The sequence below is a fragment of the Salmo salar genome, chromosome ssa03 (genome assembly GCF_905237065.1).
Source record: "Salmo salar chromosome ssa03, Ssal_v3.1, whole genome shotgun sequence".
In the NCBI taxonomy this organism is placed as follows: domain Eukaryota; kingdom Metazoa; phylum Chordata; class Actinopteri; order Salmoniformes; family Salmonidae; genus Salmo; species Salmo salar.
The window spans coordinates 81,114,405-81,126,904 of record NC_059444.1 but is presented as its reverse complement, the minus strand read 5'-3'; the positions used below and the strand labels follow the sequence as shown (position 1 = coordinate 81,126,904).

Here is a 12,500-nt window from a genome sequence, read left to right as displayed (position 1 = left end):
TACAACTGGAATTTATACATAAATGCCCGGAATATTTAAATTTTGGAGAATCTCTTATACAAATGGGTTAATTATATTTTATTTGGAATGGCAAGCCAGACAAAATTATAATGAATATTAATTTGCAGGGCATAAACGATTCAATATTAAATCATCTCACTAAAGGCTTCAATCATACAACTACACTTACATTTGAACTGGTTCTCTAGCAGCTTAGTAAGAATGGCTCACCCCATGTTCAAGAATGGCCTTTTTCCCCGATTACAACCGCTCTCTTCCTGTTCTTTGAAAATGAACATCGCTATTTTTAAAACAATCCATAGAAAGTTGGTTGCAATTTCAGTTTAATCCATCAGAAAAGACAGAACAAATATTACAACAAATACTAATGGTTAAACTGAAATATACTAATTGATCAAGAAAATATATAATTTGAAAATAAATTATTAAATGATAATTTACTTTGTAAATTATAGGACTGGTTGAGTTGTCACATATGCAGCTAACATAAATGTCTGCTCAATCTAAAATTAAAACCAACTAATTGCAGCATTACCACAAAAATGGAAGAAGCACTTGGAAGGGGAGAAAGTAAGGAACTTCTCTGTTGGCCCTGCATTAAAGACCAAAATTGGTTAAAGAAAATTGTGATAAAAAGTATACCAGTTTCATTTCAGGACAACAACAAAAGTGACAGCTGTGCCATATAGATTGCAAGATAGTTGAGAAGAGATTTCCGATGTCCCGATTCCATGGCACATGGTTTATTAACTGATACACAAAACGACGCCAGATTCAAAACTTTGTTTTTCAATTTAAATTATACAAAATTCTTGCAACCAATTAAATGTTATATTAATGGGTGATAAAACCATCCCAACACTGCAGATTTTGCTGCGAAGAGACAATCATTAGATCACTTGTTTTGGTACTGTCAAATATGTAGATTGTTTTTGGTCGCAGGTTCAGGAATGGCTGAAGAATTTACCTGGAGCCAACTCTGCAAATAGCACTGCTGGGTGATTTGAAAAGTCATAGTCAATTCACCAATAATATAATAATACTGTGAAGAAAAATGTTTAATTTACAATCTGTAGAAACTGAGAATATAAAGGTTCAGAACTATTGTGAAACATCACAGCTGAAAAATGTGGCAAATAGAAATCAAAACTGGATGGTGTTCAGAGATAGATGGTAGGGGTTGGTGGTAGCTGAAGGGTGGGACTTAAAATTACTAAATGTGACTGTTCTCAGACGATCCCACCGGTGAAGAAGCCGGGTGTGGAGGTCCTGGGCGGTTACACGTGGTCTGCGGTTGTGAGGCCGGTTGGACATACTGACAAATTCTCTAAAACGACTTTGGAGGCAACAACTCTGGTGGACATTCCTGCAGTCAGCATGCCAATTGCACGCTCCCTAAACTTAAGACATCTGTGGCATTGTTGTGACACAAAATTGCATTTTTTAGAGTGGCCTTATTGTACCCAGCACAAGGTGCACCTGTGTAATGATCATGCTGATAAATCAGTTTCTTGATATGCCACACATGTGAGCCACAGGGTCTTCCCTGTGGCTCAGTTGGTAGAGCATGGTTTTTGCAACGCCAGCATGGTGTGTGTGCAACGCCAGGGTTGTGGGTTCAATTCCCACGGGGGGGCCAGTACAAAAAAAATGCATGAAATGAAATGTATGCATTCACTACTGTAAGTCGCTCTGGATAAGAGCGTCTGCTAAATTACTAAAATGTAAATGTAAAAATGATGTATTATCTTGGCAAAGGAGAAATGCTCACTAACAGGGATTTAAACAAAATTGGAGAGAAATACGCTTTTTGTGCGTATGGAACATTTCCGGGATCTTTCATTTTAGCTCATGAAACAAGCACGTGTGTGTGAGAGAGATATCTACACACACACACACACACACAGTACCAGTCAAAAGTCTGGACACACCTACTCATTCAAGGGTTTTTCTTTATTTTTTACATTGTAGAATAATAGTGAAGACATAAAAACTATGAAATAACACATATGGAATCATGTAGTGACCAAAAAAAAAAAACTGTTAAACCAATTAAAATATATTTTATATTTGAGATTCTTCAAAGTAGCCACTCTTTGCCTTGATAACAGCATTGAGTAGGTGTCCAAACGTTTGAGTGGTACTGTATAAGGAAAGAGAAAAAAACAACAACTGGGCAATAGTTATTCCTCTAACATAGCGAAGAGGATCTCCCTCTTCCAACAACTGCAAGCTATTCTCTATGATGTCATGCTAATGCTCTGGCCAGGGCTGATCCACAAGGACAGGAGATTTGTCAGATGCTCCACTCCTCCTGGCACTCTTAGCAGGCCTCCAGAAATAAAATCTATGGATCGGCTCCAGCAGTTGAAGTTCCCGATGACTTTCATCCTCTCCGTCAGTAACCGGAGCAGCCGTTTCACGAGCCCGGTCAAACTATTTATTGCTCCAATAGATCACAGAACGTCGCCAACAAAATAACTTATTAGACTCCAATCACGTAGCACTTGCTCCGTTTCCACATTCATCTTCATAAAAAGCCATTATCCAGCAGGTCTGAATAGTGAAAGGGCTGTATGTACTCACGTAGCAAGAAGACTAAATTAAGACCGATCAACGTAATAAATGCTGTCTTTGTGCAGGGCTGGGGAGTCAGGAACAATTTTTACTGAAGCGGGTGAAGAAGAACTCCAGAACTTTGTGTGAATTCAATAAAACATCTTGCTAGACTTGCTGAATGTTCAACTGATGAGCTAACTCCCATTAACATGTTCAATGGCCCTCTTTGGCCAAGTAGCCTAGTCTGCATTTCTTAGTGTAATTTAAAAAAATAATATTATACAAAATATTTTTACATACAACGCTAAAGGATATAAAGTCTATTGAAGTACTGACACTGGGCTTGAGAGGCCGTTAGATAGAGAGTGGAATCAGTGGATGACTCACAAATTGGTCACCTCAAGTGGGCCTCTCTTCAGAAGTCTACGAAGAAAAAAGCCAAGCCTTCAGTCAGACCTCAGGGGGACAAACCCTACTGTTCACTTCAAGGGCCTTTCAATAATCTCCCTTTTGCCTCATTTAGGTCTACTTGGAGAATGACAAGTGTTCTGCCCCAGAGCTCGGCCCCTCTGGGAGTGAACATGCGTTAGCAGGGAGAAAAGCCCCAGCGCCAGCTTCATGGCTCGTTAAACCTGGCCTAACGTTTACCAACATGGTGCCATTGAATGAGTGCTGCCCGTAATAGGGAAAAGTCAATGATGACATTATAAGGGGAATGAGTTGTTTATAAGGAAACAGAAGGATTGCGCTTCAGAGGTATGCTAGGTCTAGTCTACATCTTATCAGAAGAGATGGCGTCCATTCCGTTTCAAGTCTGGTAGCCTAGATAGGAGGATGGACGTCCATATCCATTTATGAATTCACTAGGATATCTTGGACAATATCTCAAAGTGAGGTTTGCAGACTGTGATATTTCCATTGCCAGCTTGTACAACTCTTTGAATTTGCAGTTATAAAATCACTAGCATATCTCCCACTGAGATCGATGTTTAATCTAGAACAGAGAGATTCTAATAGTGGGTAGAATATCTTCAAGTGTGGTTCCTTCCCAAACTGTGATATTTCCCTTGCAAGTCTGCACAACTTTTTGAATTTGCAGTTCACTGTGTGAGCTGAATGCAAACGACATAATCTAGTGCAAGAATATCTGTCAAATCAAACAGACTGGCTGTTGAGTGCTTAGTTACACTAGCATATGAAACCACGTGACAAAGAATGAAAAGGTGCACTCTTTAGATCATCAACAAAAAGATGTTTAATAGAATTGAGCTAATGACTAGTTAGCGACAGAACCTGCTGGGTGTTGGAGGTATTCAGAATCAGATTTAATGATTCATGTGAAGATATACTATACACTATACTTCATATTCAGCCTACTACATCCACTTGTATGGCACTCAATTATCAAGAATGAATTTGCCTTTCTGGCTGCTTGGAGAACGCCTGAGGACCAAACTGCTGAGTCGGGACTAGGAGAGTGATACGCTTTAGTTATGCTGATCTGTGCTTCGATCGCTTTGTACTTATTCAAACCTGATTAATAACAACTTTGGATTCTTCTGACAGTTTTTGAGTTGTTGATATTCGCGTGTTCTTCTTCTAGGCCTTGCCTGGCAAATCTCTGAGGGGCAGATCAGGGAATAATTTGGGACTATCAACAATGCTAACTTGTAACAAATAGAGCCAATCAAAACCATTACCTCAGAGATCCTGTCCTGGTTAGCCAATAGTGTGGCATGCAAAGTCAAAACATGTAAACCTATCTCTAAGAAACAGTTTGACATCAGAGCATTTCACAAAGAGCAAGGTTAGTCATTTCAAAGGCAAACAACTACCCTGGAAGCCAAACTGCCAGAGATGCCACAGAAACCTAACCTAGCTCTCAAGCCACTGTGTCTATGCCCAGCTGAGGAGAGTAACTGAATGCAGGCCTAAGACCTGATCTGTATAGTAATCAGAGCATTAAGAGTGTGTGTGTGTGGGGTGGTCGATGTCAAGTGACCGTGAAGACAGTGTAATGACAGATGTCACAGGGATAAGGGGATACAAGAAGAGAAAAAGTGTTTCAATTAAAAGAGATTATGACATCTTGACAGTTCAAAGGATTCCAACTGTAGAAGAACAGCTCATTGTGCCATGGAGTCCCTCTCGCTGAAATAATGGTACGGGACCTCTTCCTATAAACACATCTAGGGACGGGTGTTGACTAGCATAAGCTAAACTGCTGCAACATCTGATGGGTCTATCCATTTTCTCAAATAACCCAGTGCTTGTATGTCTCTATTCAAATAAACAAAGCCTTGTGAACAATAAAGCAACCTTCCTCTGGAGCACATCCAACTCCGGCAACATGACCCATCTTCCAGCCAGGCAAGCCCCATCCTCTCTGGGAGACAGACAGACTCATGCCAGGGCAGCCCAGCACTGCCATTATGACTGCATGCCCAGAGCAGGAGGCAGTTACCACCAACAATAAATGTGTATTCATGTCAGAGGACGCAAGAGGAGGAAAACGCTTGCTAGTCGCTACCTTTTAAAAATCAGCAACCAACAGAAACCTGGCAGGCTGAAGCAGAGAACCAAGCTTGGAAGTGTGGACCCAGCTTCAGCCATGTCTGTTTGGTTAGACTAGAGAGATTTGATTGGCTGTATTCCGACCACACAAGGGCCAAAGGTTATGTCTAGATGGGACGCAGCTTGTCAAATTTGACACCAAAAGTTGTTTTCCTAACCTAATTCTCCTAACCTGCAACGAAAAGTCAATTTTGACAAAAACTATATCCCTTCTAGACAAGACCAGGGCCAAAGCAGTTAACCAGAAGTGCCATAAAAATGGGAAAGGATCCAAGATGGACTTCCAAACCACCAATCTCAAATGTGTAGAACCTCATAGATACAGCCCGCAATTGCTTGGCTAATTTGTTTAACCACCCCCATTACTGTACCGGTCATTGGATAGTAGTCCTGCTTGTGACCCCAACCAGCTAATTTTGTTTCTGTATTTGACTACATTGTATATTTTATCACCACAGTAGTACCGAATGCCTACCTGCTTACTCTAGAACAGATCTATGTGCTTAGCATTTCAAACACATATGCCAGTCGGCATGCCATGTGGGATGTTGTTGAAGCCCATTATGAATTTCATTGGTCAATGCAAATGTCACGGTCAAAGTTACATCTTCCTAACTATACTGATAATTTTCCTCCCAGTGTGCATTATATATGTTTGCATTTCAGATCAGTTTTGTTTCATTTTATGAATACATTTTTTTTTTTTAAGTGGTTATTACAATGAAGTTACTTAATAAAAAGACCTTGGTAGTCAAATTTACAAAATTGCCAACAATGTTGCAATGCTCAAACATGAAGGCATTAGGCACTGTTGATAAATTGATGCTGTTTATCAATCGGAAGCTGCAGCCACATATCAGGTTGCTTGGATGCGAATCCCGGCCCCTCTAAATATTTCTCTAAATAAATCATGTTAAAAGATTAGAAAATACAATACGTCTTACCTTATTTCCTACGGTGAGCTTTAGTACATTTGAATTCAATTTGAGCTGTAATTTGCATGACAATAATCGATGTTCTGTCCTTGATACTCGTATCACAGACCAATAATTCGGTCGCAGCAAGAAGCTACAGTAGCAAAGCAACACAGTTAACGTTAGCTCTCTGTAGTCCTAACCATTTGGCAAAGTTTTAGGTTCAAAACGTGTTTTCTAGTCTCGAATTTATTTGCAAACAACCAAAGCAAATGTTGATTATCTCGGAAACAACGTGAAATAGAGCAAGTGTCAGAAAGAGGAAAAAATGGCTGCAAAGTGCGATATTTAAGCAAACAAGCTAGCTAATGTCAAGCAAGATAAAGTATATAGGTGCAACTTGTGTAACTTTTCAGCTAAATATAAAAATTAACACCATATGCAATTTCAGTAACCTACCTTGTCTTTGATGAGCTGACATTTTTAAAGTGCAAAAAAATATGTTTTACAGCACGCGACTGTGAAATGCTCGCAAATAGAGGAATCCAAGAGAGCAAATTCTTGCAAAATCCAATATTTGGAGAGGGTGTATTTCCAAGATATCCATTAAAACATCGTCGATGATAATTCCTACCGTTCAGTGGGCTTTCGTTAGTGGTGCCTCTGCAGCCATTTTGTTCAAACTAGTGATAGCAGCAGCTCGCGACGCTTCAATCCGAGGTACAGGACGTGCCTCTGTCCCTAGCGACTGGCCACGTGACCTCCAATAACAAACGGGTCCCACTCAAAAAGGCTCCCCATGCTCCGCCTCGCCGTTTCCATGACAACTACAGTGGCCAACCTCTCTCTACCTCCTTGTTTCCTTCCTCTCCCTTTCTGACTTGCTTATTAAGAAAGCAATGCATTGCAATAGCTATACAGTGTTTGAGCTCACAGTTCTGTAGCTTTTGAAGATTTAGAATGTTTAGTTCCTAATGTGTTATGTAACCAAGTACAATGTTTATGCTTCGCTGGATATGTACTTTTCACCTACAGAGGGCACAATTTCAACACATCTTATGTTGATCATACACCAGCACTTACAAACATGTTAGTGCTCTCTGTGCCAGCCCAGCATTCCATTCCTATTTGCATAACACACACACATACACACCAGCAGTACCCCACACCATGCCTTCTTTTTCTATATTATTTTTTGTTGTTGTTGCAAACAAAGAATGAAATAGATGTTTAAGTGGACTCCACAGGGTTCTCTAGCAGCTTAAGGTGATGATTCCAACTGGGCCAATTCAAATTTACAAAATGAGACTCAGCATGGAAGATTGGAGGCTACAATGGGCTTGTATGCTATCTACTCTCTGGTCGGGTAGGAAAACACAATTACCTCCACAAGTCAATATTTTAGTCATGCTGGAATGATAACGATAAACTTCTCCATCCCCCACTTCCAGTTTATCTCTGTCATCCTTCTCTCGCTCTCTCAAGAGACAAACAAATACGATCAGAGTGCCGGACAAATATTTCACTGTGCAACGAGACAAATCTGGATCTCACTAAGGACCCATATCTCTCTCTCATTAGCTCTGATCTACCATTCACACCCAGGCTAAGCAAACCCCATCTGATACTGTTGCTTAGAGGCTTAGATGAATATGTGTCTATCAGAAGACATCATATACATGACCATAAAACTATGACTGTGATAATAAAATGGGATGCCAGCCACCCATGAGTACACACAATGAAATAACCATCTGGACTCATGTCACCCACATGGATTATGGCAGAGCTATGCATTACGGCAACAGCAGCAAAGCACAATGACTCAGCCTACATCATGATGAAGTACATGGTGAGGCGTGGAGGAAGAGAGGGAGGGGGAGAGAGAGACTAATCATGGCTTATGGAAAATACTCCTGGGGGTGTCATGGCCTCTACAGACGTTTATAATTCAATGTCCCCTGGTAGCTACCAGGCTGTGTGTGTGTGTGTGTGTGTGTGTGTGTGTGTGTGTGTGTGTGTGTGTGTGTGTGTGTGTGTGTGTGTGTGTGTGTGTGTGTGTGTGTGTGTGTGTGTGTGTGTGTCTCCAGTGCCCAGTAGGATCCTATAAAGGGTTAAGGTTCATCTTAGGCAGACTCAGGGGACCAGACAGGGGTTGTTGAACTTGATGTCACCAGAGTGGACGTTAGTATCGATCGCGGTCACAGGGAGTCAACGTACGCCGTGGAGCCGGTTAGAGATTCAATTAGGACCCCTGCCGACCCCGCGACATCTGTCTGCCAGAGATAAAAGGTCAGGCTGTTAACGTGTAACAACTTGGCCCCGTGGCAAACACAGGAGGTAAATTAAAGGAGGAATTGTCACTGGGGAGACGAGGGGTGGAGGAGACAAGAGTCTCGGATAGGAGAACTGCTTTATAGATTCAGTTAAGGTATTCTCTGTTTAATATACAGATACAGACAAACACAGACAGCGATAAACACAGGGACAGCCATAAACACAGAGACAGCCATAAACACAGAGACAGCCATAAACACAGGGACAGCCATAAACACAGAGACAGCCATAAACACAGAGACAGCCATAAACACAGGGACAGCCATAAACACAGAGACAGCCATAAACACAGAGACAGCCATAAACACAGAGACAGCCATAAACACAGGGACAGCCATAAACACAGAGACAGCCATAAACACAGGGACAGCCATAAACACAGGGACAGCCATAAACACAGGGACAGCCATAAACACAGAGACAGCCATAAACACAGAGACAGCCATAAACACAGGGACAGCCATAAACACAGAGACAGCCATAAACACAGAGACAGCCATAAACACAGAGACAGCCATAAACACAGGGACAGCCATAAACACAGGGACAGCCATAAACACAGGGACAGCCATAAACACAGAGACAGCCATAAACACAGGGACAGCCATAAACACAGAGACAGCCATAAACACAGGGACAGCCATAAACACAGGGACAGCCATAAACACAGGGACAGCCATAAACACAGAGACAGCCATAAACACAGGGACAGCCATAAACACAGGGACAGCCATAAACACAGGGACAGCCATAAACACAGAGACAGCCATAAACACAGGGACAGCCATAAACACAGGGACAGCCATAAACACAGGGACAGCCATAAACACAGAGACAGCCATAAACACAGGGACAGCCATAAACACAGAGACAGCCATAAACACAGAGACAGCCATAAACACAGGGACAGCCATAAACACAGAGACAGCCATAAACACAGAGACAGCCATAAACACAGGGACAGCCATAAACACAGGGACAGCCATAAACACAGGGACAGCCATAAACACAGAGACAGCCATAAACACAGGGACAGCCATAAACACAGAGACAGCCATAAACACAGAGACAGCCATAAACACAGGGACAGCCATAAACACAGAGACAGCCATAAACACAGAGACAGCCATAAACACAGGGACAGCCATAAACACAGAGACAGCCATAAACACAGGGACAGCCATAAACACAGGGACAGCCATAAACACAGAGACAGCCATAAACACAGGGACAGCCATAAACACAGGGACAGCCATAAACACAGAGACAGCCATAAACACAGGGACAGCCATAAACACAGAGACAGCCATAAACACAGGGACAGCCATAAACACAGGGACAGCCATAAACACAGGGACAGCCATAAACACAGAGACAGCCATAAACACAGAAAGACAGAGACAGCCATTAACACAGGGGCAGACGGATACACAAAGATGCACGCACGCTGGAACGCACAGACTCACAAAAAAAGTTTTTAAAAAGTAAATAAAATACAAATATTTTTTATTGTCACATACACCAGATAGGTGCAGTGAAATGTGTTGTTTTATAGGGTAAGCCATAGTAGTATGGTACATTGACCTTGATAATTAGATCATTTCGCTAAGGTTACCTGGACGTTGTTACAAATTATCTTTTCCATATATTTAAGGTAGAGTCAGCTAAATTATGTTGCACTAGCAACATTGCAATGAGCGAGAAGCAAGACTTCATTCTTACACAGTCACACAGAGAATCTGAGCATGGGCACAGGTTTGCTTCACGCTCTTACAATGTGGTAGCCACATCTAATTCTTTCACCCATTCAATCCCCCATTCACCCCCTCTGTTACTTGTTCATGGGACCAGCTGACATTCACTCACTCACCTATTCACACTTGTTCACTCACTCACTTCCTCCGTCTTTTCCTCTCTCCCTCTTTTTCCCTCACTAACAGGGATGGAAAAGGTACTGGAATATCCTACTCAAGTAGAAGTACTGTTACTTTAATGACATTTCACTCAAGTAAAAGTACTGTTACTTTAATGACATTTCCCTCAAGTAGAAACATGCTACTGATGCTAGCCTCGTGGGCATTAGATAGTCTATTGTGGCTCAATTGTAAGATAGAGAGTCACAACCACATTGTTTATCAGGTTTATTACACACAAACATAATTGGCTACCTTTATGGGATTCAAATGAACAATTAACTACCGGCAAACATTGACTTGTGATTGCTCTCTTTCTCTATCGCTCCATTTCTGTGTCCCCCCCCATCTCTGTCTCCCCCTCCCCATCAACTGGGAGACACTGCAGCCAGGTTTAGACAAGACAAGATAGAAAGACCAGTAACACTCTCACTGTATCGTTTCTCAGGAGATGACCTCTGCTCTCCAGACAAGTTGACATTTTTTAAAGAATTGTTTTAAAAGTCAGTGTCCAGATTTCAGTTTCCATTTAACCCATCTAAACAGTACACAGAATTATTATACATCTATAAATGTATAACAGGAGTGGAGAAATATAATTGATTTCTTTCAGCATCTGGAGAGAATGCAATGTTCAGTTAGATCTGTAGAGGCGCTGTCTTCATCATAAAAGCTGATAGTAGGCTATTTCAACCACAGAAAATATGCATCGAAGCCAAACTGAAACCTTATCAGAAAAACATTGGGTCGTTTTCACAGCGTTATTTTTTCTTACAACCGGTCTAACTGATGTCATCAAAAAGAAAGGAGGACCAAGGCACTCTTCATATAATTCATTAAAATGCCTTTATTTGTATGGCATGTTCAATGGAAACAAAGTGTAATAACTCTGACGCGTTTCGGCTGCATGGCCTTCGTCAGGGAGGCCATGCAGCCTCCCTTTACACAGAAAATCTTACCGTTTTTGGGGTGATATTGCATTTTCTCCCCAGTCCTTAAAGGTCTTTGCTCCGCGAACGAAAATGGCAGAGAGAACTTTACTGATGTCAACTAGATTGAAGCATCTATCAATCTATTACATTATTCTGTTGAGCAAGTGTTTATTTCGTCTTCTAGGGCAACATATAATGACATGAGAGAAGAGACATGCATGCCTATCTAATTATAGACAAATAGCCTACCAAAAGAAAATCCTGCACCCCTTGTCAAAAATAATTCTGCGGTCTTTGACTGTAGCCTATAGCGTATTTTCTATATTTTTCAGGTTAGGGTTAGGTGGGGGCATCAGGTTTTCCCTTTGTCACATATAGTTGGGCGGTTGTGGATGGGTTATTTGCAATTGCGGGCGGGTAGCGTGAAGAAACAGCTGACCTGCACACCACTAACTAACTAACAAACACACGCGCACGCACACGCACGCTCTCTTTATATCTACACTTGAGATGAGCATGTCTTTCTGAGGGGCTGGAAGTGAAGAGCAGCGCAGCCATCAAAGCCTCTTCATACTGTTATCCTTCAAAACCTGCTGGCACCTCAGCAGCCCCACGCACCTGACATGTTCACTCACCGTTGTTTCGGAGGAGGTGCGCTAGCAGCGCTAAATGCTAACGTCTGCTAGCGTAGCACCAGATTGTTTGGTGGGCTCGAGATGAGATTGAAGATTGTGGGGGGGATGGGAGGGACAGGGAGATATATCAGTCATGGATAACATAGTGATCTGTTTCTATAGGGCAAATACCCACTTGATCACTGTCTCTGCCGATATGTGTCAGGCATTGTCATTAGAAAGAGAGAACATCTCTTTATATATGTGTGTGCAGGGGCCCAGCTGAGGACGGGGGGGGGGCATGTACCCCCTGCATTTTGAAATGGCATTTTTGTCCACCCCAGTTTTATCATTGGAATATGATACAAAATGAGGCAACGGTGTGCTTTAGGACCATGCGGACAACTCCTAGCGTCGGGTAGGCTGTTTGACGTGTTTATTTGACTGGATAAAAAATAAATATATCAAAATAATTATGCACCCCCACTTCTAAAACCAAAGTTTCGCCACTGTGTGTGTATGTGTGTGTGTGTGTGTGTGTATGTGAGACACTACACTTGGGGTAGGCAACTAGATTCAGCAGCAGGCCAATTGTTGTTGGCATGGGGCGCCAGAACAAAATTATAATATTTTGTA

At 41.8% G+C, this 12,500-nt stretch overlaps 1 protein-coding gene across 7 annotated transcripts in view; it reads right to left on the bottom strand.

Moving 5' to 3' along the window:
- Positions 1 to 12,500, bottom strand: part of LOC106606600 (trinucleotide repeat-containing gene 6C protein) — a 136,856-nt gene that overhangs the window by 90,746 nt on the left and 33,610 nt on the right. The window contains exon 1 of one of the 7 annotated variants that reach the window (XM_045715585.1): positions 6,703 to 6,843. The exons of 5 other annotated variants lie outside the window; for them this stretch is intronic. The gene's annotated coding sequence lies outside the window, so the exon portion shown is untranslated. Of the gene's footprint in view, positions 1 to 6,527; positions 6,844 to 12,500 lie in introns of those variants that run through there. One more of the 7 variants, XM_045715584.1, reaches the window with a different exon arrangement.